Source organism: Saimiri boliviensis, chromosome 6 (assembly GCF_048565385.1).
Source record: "Saimiri boliviensis isolate mSaiBol1 chromosome 6, mSaiBol1.pri, whole genome shotgun sequence".
In the NCBI taxonomy this organism is placed as follows: domain Eukaryota; kingdom Metazoa; phylum Chordata; class Mammalia; order Primates; family Cebidae; genus Saimiri; species Saimiri boliviensis.
This window is the reverse complement of record NC_133454.1, coordinates 132,209,743-132,236,729: the sequence shown is the minus strand read 5'-3', so window position 1 is coordinate 132,236,729 and position 26,987 is coordinate 132,209,743. Positions and strand designations below refer to the sequence as shown.

The 26,987-nt window shown below is 59.8% G+C and overlaps 1 protein-coding gene across 3 annotated transcripts in view; it reads left to right on the top strand.

Annotated features, from left to right (window-relative positions):
- Positions 1-8,052: 8,052 nt before the first annotated feature.
- The window catches only part of OSBPL5 (oxysterol binding protein like 5), a 72,242-nt gene continuing 53,307 nt past the window's right edge, over positions 8,053-26,987 (top strand). The window contains exon 1 of one of the 3 annotated variants that reach the window (XM_074401860.1): positions 8,053-8,486. The gene's annotated coding sequence lies outside the window, so the exon portion shown is untranslated. Of the gene's footprint in view, positions 8,487-8,656; positions 8,776-13,507; positions 26,346-26,987 lie in introns of those variants that run through there. The other 2 variants (XM_039471021.2, XM_074401861.1) reach the window with 2 other exon arrangements.

Genomic DNA, 26,987 nt, shown 5'->3' with positions numbered 1-26,987 from the left:
TGGTGGTGGTGGTGAGATGGCAAAGATAGTGATGATGATGATGGCAACGGTGATGGTGATGGTGAAGAAAGCAATGATGGTGATGATGATGGTGGTGGTGATGATGGTGAGGATAGTGATGATGATGATGGTAATGGTGATTAAGATGATGATGAAAGCAATGATAGTAATGATAGTGATGATGGTGATGATGGTGATGGTGATGGTGGTGATGGCAAGGATAGTGACGATGATGACGGCAGTGATGATGATGAAAGCCATGATGGCTGATGATGGTGGTGATGGTGGTGGTGGTGGTGAGATGGCAAAGATAGTGATGATGATGATGATAACAGTGATGGTGATGGTGAAGAAAGCAATGATGGTGATGATGATGGTGGTGGTGATGATGGCGAGGATAGTGATGATGATGATGGTAATGGTGATTAAGATGATGATGAAAGCAATGATAGTAATGATAGTGATGATGGTGATGATGGTGATGGTGGTGATGGCAAGGATAGTGACGATGATGACGACAGTGATGATGATGAAAGCCATGATGGCTGATGATGGTGGTGATGGTGGTGGTGGTGGTGATGGCAAGGATAGTGATGATGATGGCAGTGATAGTGATTATGATGATGATGAAAGCAATGATGGCTGATGATGGTGGTGATGGTGGTGGTGATTATGATGGTGATAGTGATGATGGTAATGATAGTGATGATGGTGAAGGTGGCGATGGTGATTATTATGGTGATGTGATAAAAGCAACGATGATGGTGAGGATAGTGATGATGATGGTGGTGGTGGTGATGATGGTGGTGAAAGTAATGATGGTGATGATGGTGGTGAAAGTAATGATGGTGATGATGGTGGTGGTGGTGATGGCAAGGACAGTGATGATGATGACGGCAGTGATGGTGATTCTGATGGTGATGAAAGCAATGATGGTGATGATGATAATGATGGTAATGATGGTGGTGCTGGTGGTGATAGAGATGGTGGTGGTTGAGGTGACAATGGGTAGTAGAAGAACAGGTGAGGATGGCAAAACCTAGATTCACACCCAGCTCTGACCCCAAAGCCCAAGCCCTCTCCAGCATGCCACACTGGAATCTCATTACCCTGCCTTCTGGCATCCTCTCACCTGTGGTTTGCAGGCCTTTTGGTCTCAGGGTCCTATATATTCTCCAAAACTACTGAGACCCACAAAGAACATTAGTTCCTGTAGGTTATGTCTATCAATATTCACTAAATGTTTTTAAATCTGCATTTAATTATCCATTTAAAAAGTAACTATTATAAACCCATTACATTGTAAATGCAAATAACTCATCATTTATGAAAAATAACCATATTCTACAAAACAAAACCATTTTGTTAAAACGGTGGCATTGTTGCACATTTTCATGAGTCTCCTTAATGCCTGGCTCAGCGGAAGCCAGCCGGTTCCCTGCGTCTGCTTCTGTATTCTCTCCATTGCAATGTCACACATACGCAGCCTCCAGAAAACTCCACTGTAAGTTGTACAAGAATAAAGGTGGAAAGAGCAAATAGCATCCTAGCACTACAGTGAAAATGATTTTGACCTCTTGGACTCCTGAAGGGTCTGGAGGACTTCCCGGAGGCTGAGTCTGCCCACTTGGGAGACTCCAGGCACACACTCAGAATCACTGCTCCAGCTCTTTTAAATGGGCAGCCATCTCCAGCTGTGGGCTGTTGCGTTGTTCCTACAGGGGTGCCAGGAGAGCCCCGGGTCGCGGATGCCCCCAATACTGACTTGTGCTGAGTCCTGGGTGACCTTTCCCCCCACCCACCTTGGTCACCTTTAGGGCCTCTCCACCTGCCTCTCGTTGCACAAGTTACACCTGCTAACCAACTCCGGTTCCATAAGAAAGTGACTTATCGGTGGTGGCCCTGCCAATACAAGCAGGGTCTGCAGCATCTGGGACCCCCACCCCCGCAGCACCCCACAGACCCAGCCATATGAATCTGCAGTGTGGGGTTTCCGTATCCCGAGAGGAAAGGGTGGCATCTCCCCTGGGCATCACAGGCCGGCCACTAAGCCTGCAGGTTCAGGTCACATCCTGCCTTGGGACAGACATTTCCTTTCCCCAACCGGTCACCGTGAGTCACCAGCAAGCAGCCCAGGCCCTCCCCAGCAGGTGGAAGACAGAACGCGCCAGATTCCCCACGATCCTCCAAAGGGCAGTCTGAAGCTCCCTGGAGGGAAGCCAGCCTTCCCTCCTGCAATGTACATTTGCCAAAATCCTGCCCCTCAGGATATCTAGTTGTTCCTGGCTGGAAATGGCCAAGCCGAAAGGGCAGCAAAAGCGCAGACGGTCCACCGCTCTGGGAGGTGCCCGCCGCCCATTCAACCCTCCCCATTAGTAGGGGCCAGGAACGGCCTCCAGCTTGAGGCTCAGAGCCAGGATCTGCTCCACCCGGGCTTCCAGGCCCCGAGGCTGTGCGCTCAACAGAGACTCAGAACAAAAGCATTTAGGACAGGAAAGAGGTTCTGCTGGCTCACCAGAGCCAATGGCATTCACCAGGAAAACCAGCACGGCACTGCCAACATTTCCTTGCCCAGGACCAAGCCCCCGCTGCCTGCAAAGGTGACAGCTTTGGGAAATAGGGTCTCTGCAGCTGTGAATCAAATGAAGGTTTTCAGATGAAACCATCCAGGATTACCCCAGTGGGCCCTATGGCTGGTGCCCTTATGAGAGAAAGGAGATGGAGATTTTGAGACACACGGAGAGAACGTCACGCTGAGGATGGAGGCAGAGACTGGAGGCACGCACCTCCAGGCCGAGGAGCGCCAGGGACTGCTGGCCACCAGAAATGGGAGGAGCAGGGAAGGACTTTCCCCCCCAGCCTCCCTTGAGTGCAGGTTTCTGGACCCCAGAACCGGGGGGAACCAATTCCTGTTGTTTGAAGCCCCCGGCGCGTGGTAGCTCTTTCTTCTGGCGGTTCTGGGAAGAGAGTGCACTGTTCACAGTTGGTCTGCAGGCTCTGGAGAAACGCTGGGGTTTCATTCGCTCATCACATCCTCTGGGGTCACCGCGTGTCTTCAGGCACCAGCGCTCTGAGGAAAGGAGTCGTCCTCACGGGGCGTCTGCGGCCTACTAGGAAGGCTCAAGGTCTCATGAAGTTGGAGTCAGCGCCAGATGAGGCGACCCTGTGTGCTTCTGGCTTCCGCAGGGGCACACGCACGTGTGAGGCAGAGGCAGGCCTCCGCTTGGCTTCTAGCCCTTTCTTCCTCATCTGTGTCCCGGGAGGGGCCTGCTTTCCTGCGGCAGGTCCTCAGCCCCAAGCCAGCATGGAGGTTCAGGACCCAGCTCTGATCTTAGGAGTCGGTGCCAGGGAGCATCGCCCGGGTGAGAGGCTCCAGGGGCTGCCTCTCCAGCTCCAGGGTCTGCAGGCTCCTACATGGACACACCGAGCCTTCTGGACAAGAATTTGGATGCCATGTGCCTCTCTCCAAGAGGTGTCTGTTCCACGCGCCCCCGGTCTGCTCTTTGGGGCACCAGCACTGAGGAGACCCTGGGTCTCCGTGGCCTTGCCCAGGGCACTCTACACCCACGGCTGCCCGATGTGCTGAGCCTGCTCCTTGGGTAGGAGGATCGCTGCCGCCCTCCTCAGAGTGGAGACAGAAGCTTTTCCCGAACTCCAAGCAAGAGCCTGGGTCCCCCTGAGCTGACCCCTCTGGGCCTCCCTCCCAGCCTCCAGCACCGCCGTGGGGCGGTGGATGCCCACAACTGTGGCAGATGCAGCCCACGGCCAAGGGTGACAGGGAGGAGCTCCTGAGCTGGGCGTGGCTTTGACCCGGAGAAGAGGCCCCACTGGAGCCCCAGGCAGTGCCCCCAGCCACCAGTTTCCCAGGGGCAGTTGCCCCCACTCAGCCTGGACACCAGCCAGCTTTGGGGACCTCTGGGCATTTCTTTCTTTACCTCGTGAGGTTTTGGGGTATATCACCAACCTCACTGCAGCACCCACGGGGCCCTGCTCTGCCTCCTGGCCAGGTGAGGTGGAGGATGCCACAGAGCTGGCTGCACGTGGCAGGACCACAAGGCAGAGCCCACTGCCCTGAGAGTCACCTCTGAGGACTGGCCCCGCACACGTGGGGACGTCTGAGCATGAGCTGATCCCATGTATCCAATGCCGCTCAGCGTGGGCACTGGGAAGCTACCTCAGCCTCCCGCTGAGTCCTGCGGAGGTTTCGGCCCCATAAATAGCACCTGCTTGTCCTTTCAGGCAGAAGTCCAAACACCGCCACCAAGAGAGGTGGGAAACTCCACGTCTTCATTACGATCGTATTACAATGCTTGAATCACGGGTTTGGATGTGGCTTTCTGGAAGACAGGGGTGGAAGTGTGCATCGGAGAGAGACAGAGACACCAAGTAACAGAGTCAGAGAGCCTGAGGGAGCCTGGCAGGCAGCAGGCCTGCTCAGGAAGCAGTGCGGTCCAGAGGCGGAGAGGGAGGCCTGCAGGCTGGCCCAGGAAAAAACCGGAAGAACAGAAAACAGCCCCTGCTCCACCCCGCTCCCCACTCCTGGCCTCGTGACTCAGCCCGTGAAGATGCCACCACAGAATCTCCCTAGGAAGAGGAGGAGGAATGCATTGGGGGACCCAGTGCCTCCCTGCTCCTCCTCAGGCCCCCAGCCCTGGCACCCCTGTGGGATCCAGGAGAGGAAAGATTTGGCTTCCTCCCATGGCTGGTGGCCGAAAGTGGCAGCCACGTCCAGCCCCAAGGAGGGAATGGGGTGGGGGGACAGCCAGCCTCCAGGAACCTGAGCACCAGCTTAGCTTCCAGTCCTGCCTGGGACACTCCCCAGTGGCCAACCTGGAGCTGGCGGCTTCACCTCCTGGGCTTCTCACTTGGGAGTCTGTAAGCTGGGGATGCGGATAACCACAGGCCTGCGGGCGGTGTGGATGATGCCACTGGGTCACATATAGGACCTCCCGCCAGGCGCACGGCAAGCGGTCAGTACATGCTGCCTTGTTCTCATGCTTAGCTTTGTGCCCTGGAGACCACCTGGCTCTGTGAGTTTCATTACGCCCCACCGCCTATGGGGGATGTTATCCCATCCCCCTGTACACGAACGCAAACAACTTAGCAGCAAAGGCTCCCACAAGAGGCCACACCTGGGGATGGATGTGCCCTCGGGGCAGCAGGGAGGGCAGCGAAGCCCAGGCACGCCCCTGGGTCTCCCCCCTGCTGCCCAGGGTAACTGGGCGGGTACCCACCAGGAGTCGGAGACCCACCTAAGTCCAGGTGCGCCCCTTACTACTGGGGCCGCGGTTTCCTCATCTGTCGTATGGAGAGAAGCAGTTGTTCCTGCCTCGGAAGGCTTGGAAAGGACTAAAGGAGGCAACGGTGTGACGGTTCGCAGGCCCACACCTGCTTCAGGGCTCTCCCTAGGGGGCCACACCCAGCCCCGCCGGCCCCACTGGTCCCTGTGGTGGCCGAAGCCCTGACCACACCCAGCCCCGCCGGCCCCTTCGGTGGCCAAAGCCCTGAGCAAGGCATCCCTGGCTGGTAGCATCTCCTCTGGGTTGGGCCCAGCCTTCTTCCTTCGTGTCCTGGCACCCCGGCTCTTCCCAGGGAGGCAGCCAGATGTAGCAGAAGGGGCAGGGGCTTTGGGGGGTCTCCTCTGAGCCAGTGGGTCTTCGTCATGAACCAGGCAGAGCACAGTGGATCAGAGCACAGCTCTGGAGCCGGAGGGGCTGGTGACTGCCTCCCCTGCTGTGCCTCAGCTTCCCCATCTGTAAAGCAGAGCCGATCACAACGGTGCCTGCACATAGGGTTGTGAGGTGGATTAAATGCATCAAGTGTCTAAAGCCCTCAGAAAAGTGTCTGGCACGAGAAAGGTGCTGACAGCTGTGTTATTCGCCCCTCAGTCGGTGTCAGGAGGAGCAGATGAGGTGTGCAGAACCTGGGGCGGGGTAGGGGTTCCAGCAGCAGGAGGCCTTGGGGGCTTCTGCAATCCCCATAGACCAACCACTCGAAACCACGGAGTGATTTCAACAGGTGAGCGTGTGTTCGTTTCTGGGCCAGGGATCCCTGACCTCAGCATGACCAGCATTTGGGGCCGGGTCAGTCTTTGTTGAGGGGGCTGTCCCGGACACAGCAAGGTGTTTAGCAGCATCCTCGACCTCTACCCACTACAGACCGGTAGCGACCTCCAATGACGACGGCCACAGCTGTCTCCAGGCAGTGCCCAATGCCACCTGGAGACTAGAGGCAAAACCGCCCCTGACGGAGAACTGCCATTCTGGAGACTTGGATTGGAACTGCCCTGATTTTAAATTGCACTCTGCTTGCAAAGCATTTTTAAAATTCTTACTTATCACAGACCTATTTGTCTGAATTACCATAAATTCCAAACTAACTAGCTGGGCACTGCAAGCCATTCCTTCCCATAGTTCACTCCTGGTCCACGGTGCCCACCAACGGCCAGCACTGGGGAAACTGCTCTGGTCACCATCACCATTTACAGAGGAGGAAACTGAGGCACAGACAGTTGCTTGAACTTGCTCAAGGCTCAGCAGCTCCTGGACAGCGGGGCCTGCTGGGTGTGCAGTTGGCACCTGGCTCTGCCCATCTCTGAGACCTCTCACACCCTCACTTCCTGCGCTGGCCGCCAGACACAGATGCTGTGTCCATCTGACAGGAGAGGCAGTGGCGGCTGGGGAGGAACAGCCCTGCCTAGTGACGGAACTTCTTTCTGGTAGCAGCAGGATTCCGACCTACCTCTTGTCCGGGCCACCTCTTCAGCTCACTGCCTCTCCGAAACCAGGCAAGAGGCTGGGAATGGGGCTTTCTGGAAAAGTGCAGAGCCTGCTGGGAAGTGGGGCAGACACCTGACACCTGTCACTGCGCCTGGCAGGTGGCATGCTCTTCATTCCTCGTGTGGCCATCTGGCTGTCCGACTCCACCCGGTGGGAGGCTCAGCCCTCATCCCGCTCCACTCCAGCCCCACCCTGCTGTCATCTGTGGACCCTTCCCATCCCCTGTCAGGTGACTCTTTGACCTCTGCTCTCAGCAGTGTCATTTCATGAAACCCAGGCCCCAGACAGCCAGCATCGAGCAACTGGCAACCTACTTAGGCCCCTGAGAGCTCCGCCCTAGGGGACAGCGGCTTTGTTTTCTTCCCTAATTCCCTGTGGATGGGCCCCGGCAACCAGCAATTTACCAGGCAGCAGCACCCCAGCTCTGGGCGGAGCCTTCAAAGAGCAGAGCTGGCAGGTGTCTGTGGTTCCAGGCTGCACAGACCCTCTCCTGGAGAGGGAGAGGCTGCCTGCCACAGGCCACGCCGAGCAGGGTCCCACCATGGCCCTGAGCATCTTGACCGAGCACTTCTGCATCCCAAGGCCTGGAAAGGTGACTATGAAATGGCGAGGCTAGCCCTGGGGGTAAGCTTAGAGCAAGTGCGAGCAGCCCCCCGGCTCCATAAGCGCCTCTGTGATCGGCACACAGGCCCGGGAGGAGACCCACCACCTGGTCTAACGGGGTGGGCGAGGCCTGGGCTGAGAGGGGAAGGGCCTGGCTTGTTGTGGGCAGAGCACCCCCATGCTGTGCCGCTCCCCCTTCAGGGGCTGGAAGGAGCCTTCCTGGGCGGCTGGCCCTCCGCAGCCCTGCCTGAAGATCTCAGCCCGCGACAGCCAGGCTGAGCGTTGCGCGAATGCACCTGCAGCTTGGCAAAGAGTGAAACCGTGGAAACGCGGGTCGGCGGCAGGTCTGCGTGGGGAGGAGCCCGGGGCTCTCTGCGGAGGGCCCGCCCTGCCCCTTTTAAAGTTCTGCTTGGAAAAGGCTCCACGCCCTCTTGGGGGTCTACCTACATCTGGGGATGCCAGAGCCCAGCTCCCGGTTTTTCTGGCCATTTGGGGACCGATAGCGTAGGAAGGCCCTGCAGGGCACGTCCGGCTTGGACATTGCGGCTGGAAATGCCCCGGGGCCAACCCTGGGTTCACACCCAGTTTAGGGTCGACAGGCAGGGAGCCAAGGCCAGGGGAGGACTCCTCAGCGCCCATGCTGGGGGGCTGTGGAGGGGAATTGGGGTGTCTTTTATATACAAGAGAACTAGGGGCTCTAAAAAATCTCTGGAGGGTAGAAAAGGGCGAGGAGGAAACGCAGGAAGACGTGTGCATGAGGTGGCTTCTCGTCTAAAGAGTCCTGAGAAAGACCCCCAGTTAGAAACCTGGCGCGTGGCTGAGGGGTCTTTTTTAGCACGTAAGAGGCGGGGACGGCGGGCTAGGACGTCGGCGGTTCCTCGGGTGTTCTGACGGCTCCTGAGCGGGGGAGAAAAGCGCGGGGAGAAACAGTGACCTTTTCTCGGGTTCGGAAAGGGAAAGGAGACCCCCGCACTCTGGCGAGGCTGGGCTGGGGGCTCGCACCCCGACACTGGAGAACCCCGCGAAGCTGACCCCCTCACCACTCCCCACCCGCCAAGCCTCCTGGCCGTTTTCAGCGGAGCGTCCCGACCTCTGGCCGCAGGGGTGAGTGTGAACCCCGGAGCGCGCGCGGGGGGCTGGGGGGCGAGGAGACGCCGCAGCCGGTTGCGGGGGCCTGGGCGCCGGCTCCGCGCGGCGATTGGATTCGGCCCGGGTTTTGCGGCCGCCGCGCCTCCTGCCCCCGCCCCCGGGCTCCCGGGCCTCCTCCCTCCGCCGCGCCCTCGCTCCGCCTCGCGCGGGGGGACCATCTGCTGGCATTTCCTGCAGCCCGGCCCGCGCCGCCAGCGGAGCCCCCGCGCGCCCGGCCGGCCCGGAGCACCCAGCCCGCCGCACGGTAGGAGCGCGGCGGCCCGGGAAACGCGGGGGCGCGGGGGGCGGCGGGACCGGGAAGGATCGGGGGGCGCCGCCCGGCAGGGCCAGAGCGAACCGGGGGCCGCGGGGTCCGGCGCGGGGACCCTGGCAGTGGCCAGTGGCGCGGAGGAGTTGGGGAGCGGGGGAGGCCGGGGCGCCCCGGGCCAGGGCGGGTCGGCGCCGGGCGGGTTGGGGCGGCTGCGGCCCGCGCGTGGGGAGGCGGCGCGCCTGGCCCGGCTCACCATTTGGTGGGGCTTAAAGGAGCCGGGACCGCAGCAGACCCTGGCCAGCGGGGGGGTCTGTGTCCGCAGCTCGGCCGCCGCGGGCTCTCTGGATGGTCTGGATGGTCTGGATGGGGTCTGGGGTCCGAGTCTGGCGTCCCAGCTGCGGGCCTGGCAGGGCGGCCGTGTCTGAGTCCGCAGAGGCAGGGGCTGCCTGGGTTACAGGCGAGGGAAGGACCCTTGCCCACAGCCCCCATCTCTGGGGCACGCACCCCCTCAAGATCCAGAGCCTCCGGGATTGTGGAGGTGCCTGAGTCCTCAAGAGGGTCTTGTGCACTTGAAGATTCCTGGGGGGTTGGGGGGCGGAACGGTGGGACATGCAGGGAGGAGGCTAGAGTCTGCACCCTACCCCCAGGCCCATCCTGGTCTTCCCAGGCACCGCCCCCGACCCCCCACTCAGACCCGCTGGGCTGCCTCCTGTCCGAAGCCAACTGGAGTTAGGGTTTGGGGTGGCTGCTGGGGGTGTGGAAGGGTCGCAGGGTGGGCTTCCCTGCCCCTCCCTTGTCTCTGGGCGGAAGGGTCTGCCCTGCTGAAGCAGCTGGGTGGATTCGTCTCCTGCGGTTCTGTCACTTTCTCCCCTCTGTGTGTCTACCCCAGTCTCTTCAAGGTGCCTTTTACAGGCAGACGTGGGTAAGGGTCCCACCCCACCTGAGACAGCCTCCCACAGCCTGGAGAAGTGGGCCAGGCTTTGGGATCCTAGCTAGGTGCTCTTGGGTCTGCCTGCACCAGGGCTGATCCAGATCCCGGACAGAACAGAAACCCTGCCCCCACCCTCAGGACTATCCCGCCTCCTTGTTACACAGGGCCCTGCCGTTCCTTGAACCTGCCAGGTGGAAGGGGGCTTCGCAGGCATCAGGCAGGTTTGGGGCAACCCGGGTGGTGGCAGGTGTCTGGCCGCTCTCTCCAGGCCTCAGGCTCCAGAGCTGCCGATCCTATTGTCTGCTGCACGCGTGTGGGGCCGGCCTGGGGTGCCCAGGAGGCAGGCACCACGTGTGTCTGTCTTGCCAGACTGTGTTTAGGAAAGGTGACACAGCAGATGGGCCGGGTGTGAAGCCTCCGGCCCTCAGTCCTGGGCCTGGCTCCGGAGAGGCCGTCCTGCAGATGTTGAACCCCGGGCAGGCATCCTGCGTGTCCAGTGAAGGCTCCTTTCTGGCTCCAGACTGGGCCACGCATGGGCAAGTTCTTCAAAGGACTGCTTTCAGCCCTTCACAGAATGTGGATGCAAGACCCCCGCCCCGCCCTCACCCAGGATGGTATTTACCATGCTGAGAATGTCTGGGATCAGTTTCTCCCCTGAAATCCCCGCCTGGCTGTGAGCTGTGATAGTAATCTGACATGTTATGCTTGGGGGAGGGAGACACATTCTGTGACGAGCTGGCGGGTGGAAGGCTGTGTGTGTCTCTGACAGCTGTGTTTTGGGGACTGGGGCTCTCGGCTGACTCTGTGGTTAAGCCGCACACGTGTGCACACACAGGCACGGCGTGCAGGTGGATAACTTACCCCAGATCCTAACCCCTGTTCCCAATTAGTGTTCAAGGGACGAGTGAATCTGAGTGTGTGGCCAAAGCTGAGAAATGGTGGGGCTTCAGCTCAGGGTTCTCCTGGAGGGGCCTGGGGAGCTGGAAGTTCTGACCCCCTGGACAGGGGGTTGTAGAGGGGCGGAGGCATAGGGGTGCACAGCGCCAGAAGGATCTGGTCATTGTGACTGGAAGGGAGCTGTCGGGACGGAGCCATGGGTGCAGGCCCCCATGGGCCAGGTGGAGAGAAGTGCCTACCACCGGCAGGGTTGGCAGGTGCCCAGGGAGTGCGCCGGTGTGCTGGGGCGTAGATGTTGGGTGGTGCAGGTGGGTGCCACTGGCTCCCCACGGCGACAGGCATGCCGCCCTGGGTGTCCTCATGCTGCTTGTGACGGGCACAAAGGAAAGAGTATTATTCCCGATGCCAGCTTTGCTTGATGACTTACCGAGCCCCCAGCTCGAGGAGACAGCTAACAACCCGAGGATGGGGCTCCGGGGCTGCTGAAGATTTGTAAGGGGTTTTGGGCCTTGGCCGAGGCTGCGTAACCTTCTGTGGAGATGTGGGCGGGTAGTGCAGCTTCTCTGGGGGGTGGTAGAGTTGCAGCCAAGTACAGAGGACTTGGACTAGGGACCACCCTGTTCTTTCAGCATCACAGTTGTCCTGAGCCAGGACCTCTGGGAGCATGTGCACAAGGGTGCGGGGTTACCTTGTGCTGGCATCTACACAGAGCCGGGTGGGCGCCAGCTGTGTCCTCAGAACCAGGGCTTGAGGGCGTGGGACATGAGCCTTCTTGGCCGGCTTAGAGGTATCGAGAATTCCCAGAGGGCCTTTGTCGAAAACCTCGGAGCCCCTGGGCCGAGAGCACGTGCTTTGCCCGGCCTCCCAGCCCACCTCACACTGGACTGTTCCCTCCAGGACTGGCCTCCACTCCCCACCTGGCCCTGCCAGCTCTTGCCCGGAGCTCTCCATGGCTACCTAGCAGGCTCTTTCCCCTTGTGGCCTCCCCGGCCTTTCCGCAGCCAGCAGCCAGCATGGTCTTGGAGACGGTAAACCACTTCATGTAATGTGGCCACTTGGAGCCCTTCGAGAGGCACCATGGGTCTCAGGAAGTCCTGACCCCTTTCCAGACCCCACAGGCCCTAGACACCCTTCTCCTCACCCTCCCCTTCCCACCCATCCCCTCCCTCTCTCCTCCTTGCTCACAGGGGTCCAGCCTCAGGCCTGGCTTTGACCCCAGGGCCTTTGCGCCTGCGGTGCTTCTGCTTTCAGCCCCTCTTCAGATCTGCACACGGTGGGTTCCATCTAATTCAGGTCCCAGCCTCCCTGAGAGAGCCTCTGCTCTTCAGCCGATACCCATTCCAAAGTCAGATACCCATTCCAAAGCAGGTCTCAGATCTGTGTTTTGTTTCCTTAAGTGATGCAGTCACCACTCGCTGCAACCTCTGCCCCACCGGGTTCAAGCAAACCTCCTGCCTCACCCTCCAGAGTAGCTGGGATTACAGGCGTCTGCCGCCATGCCCGGCTAATTTTTGTATTTTTAGTAGAGACAGGGTTTTGCCATGTTGGCCAGGCTGGTCTCAAACTCCTGACCTCAGGTGATCTGCCTGCCTTGGCCTCCCAAAGTGCTGGGATGACAGGCACAAGCCACCACATCCAGCCTGTTTTCTCTGTATTTATACTGAAATGATCTCGTTCGTTTAATTGAATGGCTTCCTACGGAGAAAGCGACTGGGCCAAGCCAGGTTCATGGTGCATGTCATCTGTTCCCCTGCACGGGGGGCTGGAAGTCTGCTCCAGGTTCTCTTCCCAGGGGCTGGCACACAGTAGGTGCTGTACGGACAAGTGAGGCACACATGGAAAGCCATCAGACCGTCTCATCCCAGGGAGGTGGGGTGACTGAGACCCGCTGCCCGCATCTCGCAAGTCCCACCCACCATGTCCTGGTTTCAGCAGCATTGGCTGGTGAGGGACGTGACCAGCTCATTTCCTCCACGCCCTAGGATGGCAAGGACAAGAGTGCGTGTGACTTTTCCCAGGGTCCCCTCATTTCTGATTTCGGAAAGGAGCCTTTGGGGGGCGGGGTCTCACCTCCACGGGACGCCTAATATTTTATGTGGTGAATGCAGGTGGACTCAACTGGTTCCGGGCTCCCCTCTGGCCCTGCAGACATGAAGCCAAGGATGACTGGGAAAGTGGAAACAGTGTTCCCTCTAAATATGCACGTTCTCAGGGAGTTTAAGTGGGAACATAGGGAGGGGATTTGGGGGATACCCCGACTCTGCAGGCAGCTGGTCAGGCTGCCCATTGTGACCAGCCTGGGGTCGCCTTCCCTTCATCCAAACCTGCGGTAAGCCCTGCTGTGTCTGGACGAGCAGAAGCACCACCCCAGCTTGGAGGCAGCAGGCCCCTGACTGCTGGCCATGGATGGCCCCTCGGGAAGCACCCTGTGCTTCTGAGCCGGGAGGGAACGGCCCCCAGGTGCCTGGGGACAGCACAGAGGGCACTCTGTCACCCCTGCCTTTGTCCCTTCTCTGGCTGGCGCTGGCTCACACTCAGCTGCCTCCCTCGAGGGGCAGGGCCTTCCTCGGACAGGGGAGGGAGCTCAGTGACCCGGTGCTTCGGAGAGCTTGATGTGCTATTGGGGTGAATACAGGCTTGGTGTGGGAGTGGGGGTGGAGGGAGGGGTTGTCATTTAAAGGGGCCCTTGGGGATGGTCAGCAGGGAAAGACGTGGGTGTTGGGGCGGGGCATCCGCAGCTCTGTGCCCCATTCCTGGCAGCCAGCAGGATTTCTCATGACCAGCTATCACTGTGAATACGACAGAGTCAACTAACGGGTGCTCCGCGCTGTGGGTCCCATTTGCTGGGCTGTCGCCCTAGGCTATGGCATTTCTTTGCCTGCGTATTAGGGTGAATGTGATGCAGGGAGTGTGGGTTGCTTAAAGTGCCAGACTCTGGCAGCTGTGTGTCCCGCTGTGCCCGCCTATTGTGGTAAATACGGCGCAGCAGTCGGGTGGCTTAAAGGGTCCAGGCATCCTGCCGGCTGCACTGTTCGGCTTTGGGGCAGCTCCAGGTCCTGGGTGGGAGGGGAGCACTCTAGGGAGGCCCCCCCCCTGCATTGGCCAGAGGGAGAGGAGCCCCGACGCTGGCCAGTGGGGCAGGAAGGCCCTTCTTATAGGATGAACCTCACCTCACCCCCTGCTGCCTTAGGAAGTCACCCAAATTTAGCAAAATTTAAGCCAGGCCAGCAGGGACGGGATGGGGCATGTGACCCTGTTCTGGAGGCCTGGTGAGGCCAGGGCAGGGTGGAGGCTGGGCCTAAGAGGTGGATGGTGGTGATGGTGGCAAGCACCGCCTCGAATCCGATCAGAAGGCCTGGCTGAGGAAGACACAGTGGGAGTTCTTTACCCCAGGTCCCAGGGTCAGCAGAGTTTCCCTGCCTCCTAAACCCTGGTTACCCGTCTGTGAAGTGAGCGTCATGGCTGGCCCGTGGGACGTCCCAAGATGGTCTGTGTATGCAAATGCTGGGTGAGCATCAGCCGTTGTGTGAGTGACGGGCATGACCCCCCAGCCCACCCCTACGGCTGCCAGTCAAAGGTTTCCATCTCCAGCCACTGTCCCCCTGGCTCAGATAGTCCTGGGCCACCCCACCAGCCGTGGCCCTGGCCCTCCCCAGGTGGCCCCTGTCCCCGCCGGAAGACCCTCCCCCTCTCTCGCCCTTTCTCTGCTCCTGAACTTGGCACTGGTCCCAGGCTGCCCAGAGCTGTCTTGGGACCCTGGCCTGTGAAGTCCATGGGAAGTGAAGCAGGTGGCCTGGGCCTGGGCCTGGGCTCAGCACGGCTGCTGCCCTCACCTGTAGAGCAGGATCATAGCGCACGGTGTCCCTGAGGGCAGCGGATCCAGTGTGGGGCCAGGGAGAGCTGGGATGCCTTAGTCTCCAGCCCCCACCTCCCCGCACCCACACTCCCTACCAGCCAGCACTTTGTGGGCTGGGTACCAGGCCTTGTTAGCCTGAGGCTGGGGTTCTGTGGATGGGGTGCTAGGAATTAGCACTGATGCTCAAAGATGAGCTACAGAGGTAGTGAGATCCCTCACCCCCAGGGAGACCTAAGAGTTCTACCCCTTCCCCCCACCCGCCTCCAGAACATACCTGTCTCCTGGGCAAAATCTGGCCCTGGTGTTTCAATCTCCGAGGCCTCGGGGTACGTGTACACCCTTGCCTGTGCCCTCACCCTGCTGCCCCTGCGTTCAGAGGGTGGCTGGCCTGAGGGCTCACAGCACCTGACAGGGTCCTCCCTACACAGAGGAAATGGGGCCCAAGAATGGCAGGATCACTGTGCTGCTCCCCGCCCGGCCTCAGTTTCCCCATCTTTAAGGCACCTCCATCCCTGACATTTGCCCACAACCCCCAAACCCGCGGGGCTCCGGCTCACTCCCGCACACAGGCACCGCACCGGCAGGAACTGAGACGGAAACCGGGGCGTCTAGGGCCCCCTATTCACTCCCGAGGCCCCGCTTCTCCAAGAGCTTCTGTCCATCTGCTCCTGCTCCTTGAGCTGCTTTATAGCTTGAAGACACCCTCCAGGTTTTAGGCAGAAAGAAGTGTCCACTAATTTTGAAAGGTTTGAAAACTGTGAGCCTGAGTGACTGGAAATCTCTCTCCTTCCCCATGCCCTCTCTCATGCACAATGTGCAACATGGAAGGGGTCTTATGTGTCACTAAAGCTCGGTGAGTCTAGCTTCCGCACGAGGGGTGTCCCCGTGGCTGATTCTGGGGTAGTGGACTGGCCGGATGCTGCCAAGGACGCCCCACTTTCCCACAAAGCTCCGCCCTGCTGTCTTGCACGTCCTGAGGCCAGGACAGGAAGAGGGCTCTGCAGAAGGGAGAAGCAGGTGCCAGTGTGAGCATCACGAGCCCTTTGTGCTTTGTGGCAGTACATGCTGCCACATGGCACCCTCTGATCTCCTTGAGGCAGAGGAAGAGAGCAGCCAGCTTTGAAGGGAACCCTCACCCACTCCAGCACCCATGCTGGGTTTCTACTTTGGGCCCAGCTCCGGCCGGAGGGCACAGATCCCTCTGGCTCTGAGACCTAGATTCTGCCTCTCAGTGGCACAGCTGTCCCTAGAGGCCAGGCCGGGGGAGGCCGGGAGAGTTTGGAGCATGAAGAACACCTAGAAATGTCAGAATGTGGGCCTGGTCGGGAAACCTGAGGGTGGGGCTGCTCCGGGACAGGCCCTGGTTGCTTGTCCCATTACAGTGCCACAGTGATTCATCCTCCCCAGCCCAGCAGCCAGGCTCTCAGGAAGGTGCCCAGAGAGGGGGACAGAGGTGTTCTCCATTGGTGACTGGCACCCAAGGGCCCCCCTCGGTGCTGCTGAACACCCACAGCTGCCGTGGTCGAGGCCCTCAGGGACCCCACCCTCGTCCCCCGCACTGTATGGCTCTTTCCTGCACAGGCCCTCCCTGCTGGCAGGTGCCCACCAACAGCCAGGAGAACCTCCGGCTGCTGCAAGCCAGGCAGGCTGGGCTGGTTTCTCCTTCATCTGATTGCTGTGAGCAGAGGAGAATGAGTTACTCAGTCCCCAGCAGCTGGGGGCGGGGCCGCCTTCGTCTGGGCTCCAGGAGCTGCTGGGTGCTCACACTCTAAAATGACGTGGGGTGGCAGGAAGCGGCCTGGTGGTGCCCACCCGCTGAGCACAGGCTGGCCTGTGGAGCCATCCGGGTTGTGGAGCTGAGCTGGCGGGAGCTCTCCTGCCTCTCTCTGTCTAGCACAGGCCCGTCCCGGGCCTGCAAAGCCTGCCTCCATCGGGGTGCGGCCTCAGTACCCGCAGCACACCAGACATCTAGGTTAGTTAGCTGGGTGCCCAGGCCCCGGCTTGGCCTCCCTGTGTCTCCTGGGGACGTCCCCTTCTCCAGGAACCCTGTCTCGTTGGGGTGACCGCTCCTAAGTCCAGCCTCGTTCCTTAGGTGCCCCTTCCCACCCTTTGATGGGTCAGGGTCTCTCTGCTGCTGGCCCTGACGCCCTCAGATCTGGCCCCACCGGGCCGGCGTCTTCCCACGTGCGCGGGAGGTGCTGCCTGCATTCCTCCTCGTGGGCCGTGAGATGCTGCTCCCAGGTGTCTGGCCTGGGTGTTTTACACAGAGGCACGTGGCTCTCTGACTGCTAGTGAGACCAGGCACCCTGGGCAGCAGGCCTGTAAAGGCGCCCTCTTCACATTCTGACCGGTGCCAGTTGGGAGCGTGCGGCCCGTGGGGGCCCCGAGGAGTGACCTGTCTGACCTTGCGGCGTGGTGCTTAGGACGTGGGCCTAGCGGTCGGTGAAGCGGGTGGGAATCCACAGCCTGTGGGGCCGTGGGCAAGTCCTAACGCTCCAGGCCTTGGTTTCCCTGTCTGTGAAATGGGCCGTCACAGGGCCAGCGTCCTGGAGGTGCCTCGGGGATTTGGCGGGACCCTAGGCCAGCCTGCCGTGGGTACTGGCCCGTAGCCTGTGTGGAAGTGGCACGTGCTCTCACAGCAGGGAAACAGGGAGGGATCACCGCCTATCTTCATGAAAACATTCATGAAGAGTGAATGATTGTGAAAGATCTAAGACAGGAAGGATACAGAATAACAGAACCTACCCCGGCCCTGCCAGGGTCCTGGCACCTGGCGTATCTGCTTTAGGCGTCTTTCCGCAGCTACGAGCTGCGTGTGGGGAGGGCCCCAGAGCTGGCTTCTGCCCCCGGGAGCTGTATCCTGGATTTCTAGGCTCACGCTCCCAGGCGGGTTTGAGGCTTGACTATTTATGGATGGATCCGTAAACACACAGGCGCCCTTGGCTGGTGTCACAGATGCCACGTGACCACTGACGTTCCGCCCACGTCCTTTCTTCTTTCTGACCGTTTGAGAGTCGCAGAGAAGTCGCAAAAACAGTAGTTCACCACCCTCTACAACCTCTTCTTGTCTGTGTGGTTCAGTATTCCTTGGACATGTTCCTTGCTTTATTTACATAAATCACATGGATTTCCATCCTTCGAAAGAACGTTCTGGTAGCTCCATTCCTTCCCTGGAGCAGGGTCGGCATTCAGGTTTCCCTGGGCACGGACGAGGGAGCTTCCCCGGTGTACTGAGCTGGGGTGGGGCTAGCAGCCCAGCGGGCTGTGCCTTGGTCCCTCCTGTACACAGTGCTGACCCCCCTCCTCCCCCTCTTCGCAAGGTGGGAATCATCCCTACCCGCCCCACTCTGCCTCAGCACAGGGCTTCGGGAGGAGTCCTGGTCCCCAGGGGACACACCATACAGAGGTGTCTCTCAGCGACCAACACACTTTGTTAATTAAAAGCAGAAATGGAAGCTTGAGTGTGAGACCGTGAGGGCCTGGGAAGGGCGGGGCCGGCCGATGGCTCTGCAGGGCTGCTCAAAGCCAGCTCCAGCTCAGCGCCTGGGTAGAGGGCCAAGCCCCAGGCCCATGGCATCCCCGCAGGGCTGGGCTAAGTGGAAGAGAACCACTGGCAGAGCAGTTGCTGCCCTGGCCCTCTGGCTGTGTGGGACCTGGGTGGCAGAGCTGGGCACTCACCCTCCGTCAGAGCTTGGGATCACCGCGGGTCGCCAGCTGGGAAGTGGCCCAGGCAGGATAGGAGCCCAAGTCCACTAGGCATTATTCCCGGGAGAGGGGCCTTGTGGCTCCTCCAGATGTGGCCAGAGAGAAGTCCCCTTTTCCCAAGGAAGCTGGAGCTGTAACCCGGCTGTCTGGGAAGGCTGTCCTGGGCGGGCGTGAGTTTGCTGGGGCCTCCCCAGCTCAGCAGCACGGACGGCCGTGCTCTCTCAGTTCCGGAGCCCGTGCAGGCTGGCTCCTCCCGAGTCCCTTTCCTCGCCGTGCAGACAGCCACCTCTCCCCGTGTCCTCGCAGAGCCATTCCGTGTCCTCATCTCCTCTCTTGAGGACACCAGTTAGACTGGATTAGTGCCCACCCTCATGGCCTATTGAAATTGAATGAGCTCTTTAAAGACCCCATCCAAGCACAGTCACTTTCTCAGGTCCTGGGTTAAGACAGCAACACATGGACTGCGGGAGACACGCTTAAGCCCATGCCCGTGGGTAGTAGAGCGGCCAGACTCTCCCGGGCCCGGCACTGCTGGGGTCAGTGGGCTGTGTTTCTATGTCCCGTGAGCACCGAGCGTTTGCCAGGAGTACGATCTTGATGTGATCAGAGCCTTCCGCCCCCGTGAGTGTGTGAAATGTTCTCAGAGTTCACCTGCTTGAATCTCGACTGTTTTATATCCTTCCGGGAGCCCTGGCTCACACAGAACCTGGGCGAGCTTTAGAGACTCCTGCTTGGTGAACGCAGCGTCCACGGAAGCATGCTCACCCTTCAGGGCTCACCCTTCCCGGCCTCATGCCGTCAGCTGCTCTGCCCTACCGGCAGAGGGGCCGGGGAGGCCGGGAGGTGGGTCACTCTCGTGTGTGGGGTCAGCCAGCCCTCGGTCACGCGTCCTGCTGCCCACTGGCAGGTGCTGCAGCAGAGCCGTGCTCTCGAGGTCCCAGCACCCTGGGCCGGGATCCGCGGACTGGAGGTGTCAGCTGTCCCTTCCCCTTTGCTCTCTGGCCTAGTCCAGCAAAACCTCCTACAGTGGCCCTCTGGACAGCAAACGGAGACTTTCCTCCTGGTGGGGGGAGGCGGAGGAGGGGCCACACAACAGTGGCTGTTTGAACGCTGCGTGTTTCCCAGGCCCAGACCTCCCTCGGGGCCTGCGGGGCTGTGCTGGCGCTGCCTGCCGTGTGTGTGTGTGTGTGTGTGTGTGTGTGTGTGTGTGTGTGTGTGCTGTTGGAAGCAGGTAACCGCAGGGCTCCCAGCCGCAGCCACCCTACCTGGGCTTCACTCATACGCAGCCTCTGCTCTCCGGAGGTCTGCCAAGAACTCCAAGCACAGCGGAAAAGAAAACGACAGACTTCTTCTGAGCAGCCGTGGCGGACGCGGTGGGTCCCCCGGGAGTCCTTCCACCTTGGGGCTGTGCTCCCGGCAGCCTGAGCCTATGGTCAGTTTTTAAATTGCAGTTTAACGTGTGACTGCGGGCAAATCACCGTCCCTCTGCCCTGTTCATTATTTTTAAACTGTGTCTGCTTTGAATGCACAGGAACATGCCGTTTGCCTCTGGTGGGCGCCTGTTCTCCGGCTGTGGCCATTCATTATTCCTGGGCCTCAGCCCTAGCGACGGTGCTGCCGTCATCAGCTCCCGCAGCTTGCCAGCACAGGAATAGCCCCAGGAATGTGTGACCTGGGGAGCTACATCGTCAGGCTAGAGGGGGCCTTCCCAGACCTGAGCAGCTTATCCCACGGAGGCTCGGATCATTAAACGCATTCGCCCTGTTGGGTGGATATCCCAAAAGGCGTTACGTGCAACCTTTAGGCCTAAAGAGAAGCGTTCCAACCCTTTTCCTGCTGACTTGTGCCATTATAATGGTTAATTCTGATCATGATTGACATGTATTTTATTGAGGCTTTTGGAACGACTTATCTCCTTGAACCCTTGAAACAACCCTAGGTCCTAAGTACTATTATTGTCCCCATTTTACAGATGGGGACGCTGGGGCTTGGGGAGGTGAACGAAGCTGCCCAGAGTCACCCACCGCTCCATGACGGGGCCGGAATGGGAAGCAGCTCACCTCGAGGCTGGGCCGCCTGGCCCCAGGGGATGTTATTCTGCCTGTACAAAACGGCCCAGACTCCTCTTCTCCTGCTTGGCGGAGGGGCTGTCCGGGACCATTGCCGCCCACTGCTGTCCAGGAAACCGGGTGAGTGAGGCTGTTAGAGAAGTGCGCAAACCAGGAGCGGGTGGTCGCCGCAGGACGGCCAGGACGTGCCCGCGAGGCGTGGGTGAGCCCCAGCACGCCGTGTTTCGTGATGTTTCATTGGGCTGATTCGGGGGGTCTCTTCCTTTCTGCGTTCCTCATCCAGCGTCCGGTGTGGACCACACGGCGCTGACAGCCGACAGCGCGTAGGGAACGCCCACTCACACCCAGTCCTTCCGGCAGGTTTTGCGGGCACCGGCTCTGTGCACGCCTAGGTGCCCTTTCAGGATGGAGCCAGGCTTAGGGGCACTGCGTGCCTCACCTGAGACGGCCCATGGCACCCCGCAGGCTGCTCCCAATAAGCCTACAGGCCCCCGCTGCTGCTCGGGGTGGGGCCCCCTGAAGGGGACCTGGTGAAAACCAAGGTCTGGTCCCCGCCTGCAGGAGAAGGGAACACAGGCGCCTCTCGGTCAGGAAGGGGCCCCACACTTTGAGCAGCTTATGGCGTTTTTAGAACAGCTTTCGGTGCATGCAGACCACTGTGCCAGTCCAGTGTCCCCTACACGGTTATTTTAAGACCTGGATCTTTAAACCAACTCACTTCTTTTTGAAGTACATTTATACCTAGAAGACCTGTTAATCGTTGCTGCAGTTAAAAAATCAACGTCACCTGTGACAAGTTGCAGGTAACGCTAAAGACATGCACAACACACATGAGCCCCTGACTGCATGTTAGCTTTTTCGTGCTCTGGTTCCGTGGACTCATGTCAATGCTGCGAGCTTTGCCCCCAGGGCCACGCTCCTCCCTTAAATAGATTAGCAGGGACAGAGCCACCATAAAGACCCACACTCTTGTCCCTTGATGTAATCTGGAGGCTGGGAAGAGACTGGAGAAGACCTTGCTTTCTCGCTGTGACCTAAGGCGAAGGCCACCTGTACTGCTGGTGTCATCGAGGGGCATCAGTGACAGGCATTATTCCCAGCTGGCTAGAGAGGCCGGGGTTAGGGAGCTTCAGTGGCCAATTCCAGGGGATCTGAGAATGGGCGCCTCTCCAGTATCAGCCAGAGGAATAGGCAGCTGTCGGGGCTGCAGAGCCCACTCAGGGAGGAGGAGGTGACCCCGTGATGGGGCCCATCCAGGTTCCCAGCACAGTGCGGCTGTGTTGCCTGGAGCCCCCTTCCCACGGGGCAGTCTGGCATCTGCGGAGTCACAGAACATTCTCCTAGGAGGCACTGGTTTCCTCTTTTTGGGTTAACACCAGGACGGTGTGTTCATCGAGGATCCCAGAGGCATGGAAGAACCGTCTTTTGTGCCTCGGGGGAAATAAAGGTGTGGGAGGCTTCATCTTCAACCCCTTGGCTTTTCACAGGGGAGAGGATGGGGGGCAGTTTGAATGCACGCCCAGCACATGGGGAGTGGGAAAGAGCTGTGCTCGCAGGAAGTGGCCAGGTCCGGCTGGTGGCCTGCTGTGTGTGGGGATGCAGGGGGCTTTCCGGTAGTTTCTTCCATGCTGGTGGCAGAGGGGCTAAGGAAGGGGCGTTCACACCTTTGACCAGGCCCTTCCCTACTCCCAGCTCTGGACCCTAGCGTGAGTGCCCTGGGGCTGCCGTAACAAATGACCACAACCTGGGTGGCTTAGCACAACACAGATTCATTCACAGCAGTGGAGCCCAGAAGTCTGGAATCCCAGTGCCAGCAGGGCCGAGCTCCCTCCCAAGGCTCTGGGGGAGGACTCTTCTGCCTCTTGCAGCTCCTGGGGGCGCCAGGTGTCCTTGGCTGGTGGCAGCATCACCCCCATCTCCACCCTCACAGCACGTTCTCTGTGTCTCCTCCCCTGCCTTTTCACACGTGGACCCCAGTCACTGGGTGAGGACCCCACTCAGCGACCCTCTTTTCAAGGTCAAGGTCACAGGTACTGAGGTTAGAACTTGGACTCATCCTTCATGAAGACACAATTCAACCCTCCACCGCCGGGAGAGGGTGGCCACAACCGGCAGCCTGCCGTGACTCCTGGGAAGATGGACTAAGATCGGAATTTGTAGAAGGACCAGGAGTGGCATTCCGGGGCATGGGGATGACGTCACAGATGCAGGCATGCGTGATCACAGCCAAGTTCAGTTCCCAGCAGCCGAGGCTAGAGAGCAGAGGGTTGCCATATTTCACAGAGGAGAATAGTGAGGCCTTCCAGGAAACCAGGAGCCGCCTGAGGTGCCCAGGCTGTCCAGGGAGGCCACTGGCCTCTGTGTCTGTGGGTGGGACACCTGGGTCCCCTGGCCTCCTGACCCGTGGCTGGCCCTTGAGATGTGAGCATGGCCCCACTGTGGCTCCTGCACGCGGCTGAAGTGGCGGCCCAGCCTGGACAGGCGGGACAGGCCCACCTGGGGGCTGCTGGCTTCCTCCCTGGAGGAAGGCTGGGTGGCGAGGCTCTCAGCCTGGCCCAGGTCCCTGGAAGCCAGCCTGGACAGGACTCTGGTTGCATCAGACATGTTTACCTGAGAACCAAAAAAACATTCTTTTTAAAAAGCTGTCTTTTAAAAGTGAAGGGTAGAAAAGCACTGTCTGCTTCCCCCGTGGACCGGGGACCCTGGCTTTGGAAGGTGACTTGCCTTTTTGGACTGGCTTAGCCTCAGGCACGCGGTCCTCCTGCCCAGGCCTCTGGGCAGCAGTGCCCTCTTGGGAGGCAGCAGCCATGCTGACAGGGGAAGTAGCCACTGGTCGACTTCAGCATCTGATTTGCTGAGTTTGTGTACATGTGTGTGTCTGTGTGTGCATGCATGTCTGCTTATGTGTGTGCACATGTATGCATCTTTGCACACGTATGTGTGACTGGGCCTGTGTGTGTGCCATGCATCTGTGTTTGTGTTCATGTATCTGTGTGTGTGCATGTGTGTGTGCCGTGCATGCGGTGGTGGTGTGTGTCCATGTATCTGTGTGTGTGCATGTGTGTGCGCATGTGTGTGTGCTGTGCACGTGGTGGTGGTGTGTGTCCATGCATCTCTGTGTGTGTGCATGTGTGTGTGCCGTGCACGCGGTGGTGATGTGTGTCCCTGCATCTCTGTGTGTGTGCATGTGTGTGTGCCATGCACGCGGTGGTGGTGTGTGTCCATGCATCTGTATGTGTGCATGTGTGTGTGCCGTGCACGTGGTGTTGATGTGTGTCCCTGCATCTCTGTGTGTGTGCATTTGTGTGTGCCGTGCACGCGGTGGTGATGTGTGTCCATGCATCTCTGTGTGTGTGCATGTGTGTGTGCCATGCACGCGGTGGTGGTGTGTGTCCATGCATCTGTATGTGTGCATGTGTGTGTGCCGTGCACGCGGTGTTGATGTGTGTCCCTGCATCTCTGTGTGTGTGCATGTGTGTGTGCCGTGCACGCGGTGGTGGTGTGTGTCCATGCATCTCTGTATGTGTGTGTGTGCCTGGGAAAGGGGCAGTCAGCAGTCAGGATGACAGAAATGCAAGGCCACCATCGCGCTCCTGCCTGTCTGCACCTGGCACACAGGGAACACTCAGCAGTGGCCACAGCTGGCCCTTATGCCCCAGGCTGCGTGGTGCCTGCCAGGGCAGTAACCACCCGCTGACTGGTCAGTGAGTTTTGGGTCGTTTGATCAAAGAGGAAGAAGCGACAGGGAGCAGGGGCCTCGGGGAGCACTGCTGTGTGCTGGAAGCCATATGTCCCGATAGGACCTGCCTCCCAGGACAACTATGAGAAGCAAATCAGATCAGAGGAGCTTGGGCACCTGCTGCTGCCTGACGCGGGAATTGTCCCTGCGGTCTGTGTAGGCCACACTCCTTCCACGGCACACATGGGCAGGGAAGCTGACGAAGCGGCAGGCACTCAGGATGCTGATGGGGACAGGGAGAATGCAGGCAAGAGGGGCAGCCGCTGTCACCTCTCCCACGGCCTCCCTCACCGGAGCCCAGCACACTGCAAGATCTTGCCCCTTTCCCAGCCACCAGACAAGGTAGGGGTGCTGAGAGGTCTCCCAAAGGGTGACACATCCCCAGCCCACACCTGTGGGAACTGCAGACAGCTCTGGGGGCCTGACTCAGGGCCTCTGCTGCATTCCAGCCTTGGGGGCTTCCAGCACGATTTGGTGTGGACCCAGAGGGGGCCTGTTTCGAACCTGATGCATGCTGGGCAATGGGAGAGCCATTCTGAGAAACCTGGAAGCCTCTGGAAAGGGTCTGTTGCTGAGACACAGGGCTGGAGGGGCCGGAAGGTGGCTTTGGCAGCTGATGTGTGAAGGTGGCTCCGTGGTGGGCCCAGTGGGGAGGTCAGGGCTAAGACAGCTTCTGAGCCTCTGGGGGTCCGTGCTCTTTCTGGAGGCTGCAGCCCACGGAGGAGACGTGGCCGGCTGTGCCGACCACAGTAGTGGCCACTCAGCTCCGTCTGCTCATTCTGAAGCTCATCCTGAGTCTTAATCCCCTTATCTTAATGACCTCTTTTATCTTGTGCTGGTTACTTGATTTTTCACCTTTGTGAAGCCTCTTATCTAGCTGGCTGTAACCTTTACCTTCGTAGAAACCCTCAGGCTCCCTTGTGGGATGTGGCTCTGCTGTTAGCTCAGCTCTTCTCCTGCTTTAAGGCTCTTCTGTAATTCTCTCCGTCTGGGGAGTGGATTTCCCGTCACTTCGTGCTTTCTAGAGAAATCTGTGGCCTCTCTTTGGCTTCGGGTGATAGGAAATGTCAAAGGTGTAGAAAGGTGAAGAGGTTGGTGTCCCTGCTCTGCTGTCATGGAAACCTGGTGGCTCCTGGTGGTGGAGACCCAGGCATCACGGAAGGGCACATCACCTCACATTCGCCGAGGCGGGTCCTGTTCCCCCCCAGCGCCGTGCGTCCTCTGCGCCTGGTCTAGGGCCGTGCCCGGCGCTCCCTGCCCCGATGCTCCCATAAATGCCGCTGCCAGCCATCCGCGTCTCTTCCAGCAGATATCGATTATATGGGGCTTTAGTCCCAAGGGTGAACTTCCGGAAGTCCACCCGTGGCTTAAAGGACACATGAGTACTTGACACCTCGACTCGAGTTCACCAGTGGCCCCTGGAGAGGTCAGTGGCTGTGCCTGCATCACCGCTGTCCCAGCTGGGCCAGCACGGGGCTGTACACCCATAGCAGAGCTGACTGGGCTGACCAAAGCCCGGGGCACGAGGCAGAGGCTGAAGCAGGCTTTGTCACTGTGGGCTGGCCTCGGCTGTGGCTGTCCTGGCCCAGGCAGCTGGAGGTCAAGCCAGGTTGGCCAGCAGAGGCAGGAGCCGTGCCCAGCCCTGTGGCAAGCCCTGTGGGGCACAGAGCGTCAGACACATCCAGTCCCAGAGCTGACGCCCACCCCCCACCCTTGGGGCCTCTGCCAGCGTCTTCCTGGGTGGGCCCTGCCCAGCCCTAGCCCCTGACTCTGGACCAGGCATCCCAAGTTCAGGCTTCACAGTGGCTGTGCAGCCTGCCCACCCACCCAGCCCCCTTGAGACAGGTGGGTCATGGGGCTGTGGTTCTGCCTTGAGGAAAGCTGAAGCCTGGGACTTGAGGGTGACTGGGAAGGATCCCAAGACAGAGCTGGCACCTCGGCCCGCCCAGGGCTAACAAGACGCGGGCTGTGCATTTAGCTCAGGACGGGTGGGGCAGCTCCCAAGACACTGTGCCCTCAGCTGAGCCACCTTGAGAATCCCAGCCCCTCCGCAAGACCAGCTGGGTGTGCTGGGAAGGGGTGTGAGAGGTGAATCCTAAATAGAAACGCCAGCTCTGGCCACAAGAAGGGGCTTCTGGCTGCCGGGGACCCAGCAGTCTGCGCGGCCTTGTGCCAGGCCCTGTTCAGAACAGGCTGTACAAAGGCCAGCAGTCACCTCCCAAACCCCAGAGATATCCCAGGATCGTCCCCTCCCCAGAGAGAAGCCTGCAGCCTGGAGCTGGCCTCTCCGCAGGAACCCAGGAGTGGCTGTGTGCCCAGCGGCTCAGCAGCTCTGCGGAAGGCCAGCGACGGGGTGCTGGAATCCAGGTACGATGGGAACCAGGTGCCAGAAAGATTCTGGGTCCCTCATCTCAGCCATGCCATGCCAGGTCCAGCAGCCGTGCCCACAGGCTGGGGCTCCTTGCCACCACACCCCACCCAGAGATGGCAGTGCAGGGGCACAGCTGATAAGGGCAGTTTGTCCGCCTCACTGCTCTGCACCGCCCCCCCCACCCGGTCTGAGCGCTCCGACGGAGCCGTGGGGGCCTGGCCTGTTTCTCTTTGTACCCCTAGCTTCTGGTGAGTTGGAAGAGCCTGGAATAGAAATGACACCCAGCCTCTGTGGGCTCCTGGGGCCGAGGCCACTGGGTCTGGCGTGGCCCCAGCAGAGCAGAGAAGTCCCCAATGGAATCCTCCCATCCGCAGGTGAAACGGAAGCTGAGGGTGTGTTCGGAGCGTGTTTGCCGACTGTCACCCCGGGAGCATTTACAAGCCTCCCTGTAACTCTCAGCCCCCACAGAGTCACCTGGGAGTGTTGAGGTGGTGTGACTTTCCTCCGGGTAACAAAGCTAAGTGAACATGGTGTGGGTGCCGGGTGCCCGCTGTGCACCACTGCAGGTCGACGGGCCTGGCTTCTGGGCCCACTTCCCACCAGGGCCTCCCTCTCCTCGTCTGTAAAATGCGCAGGGG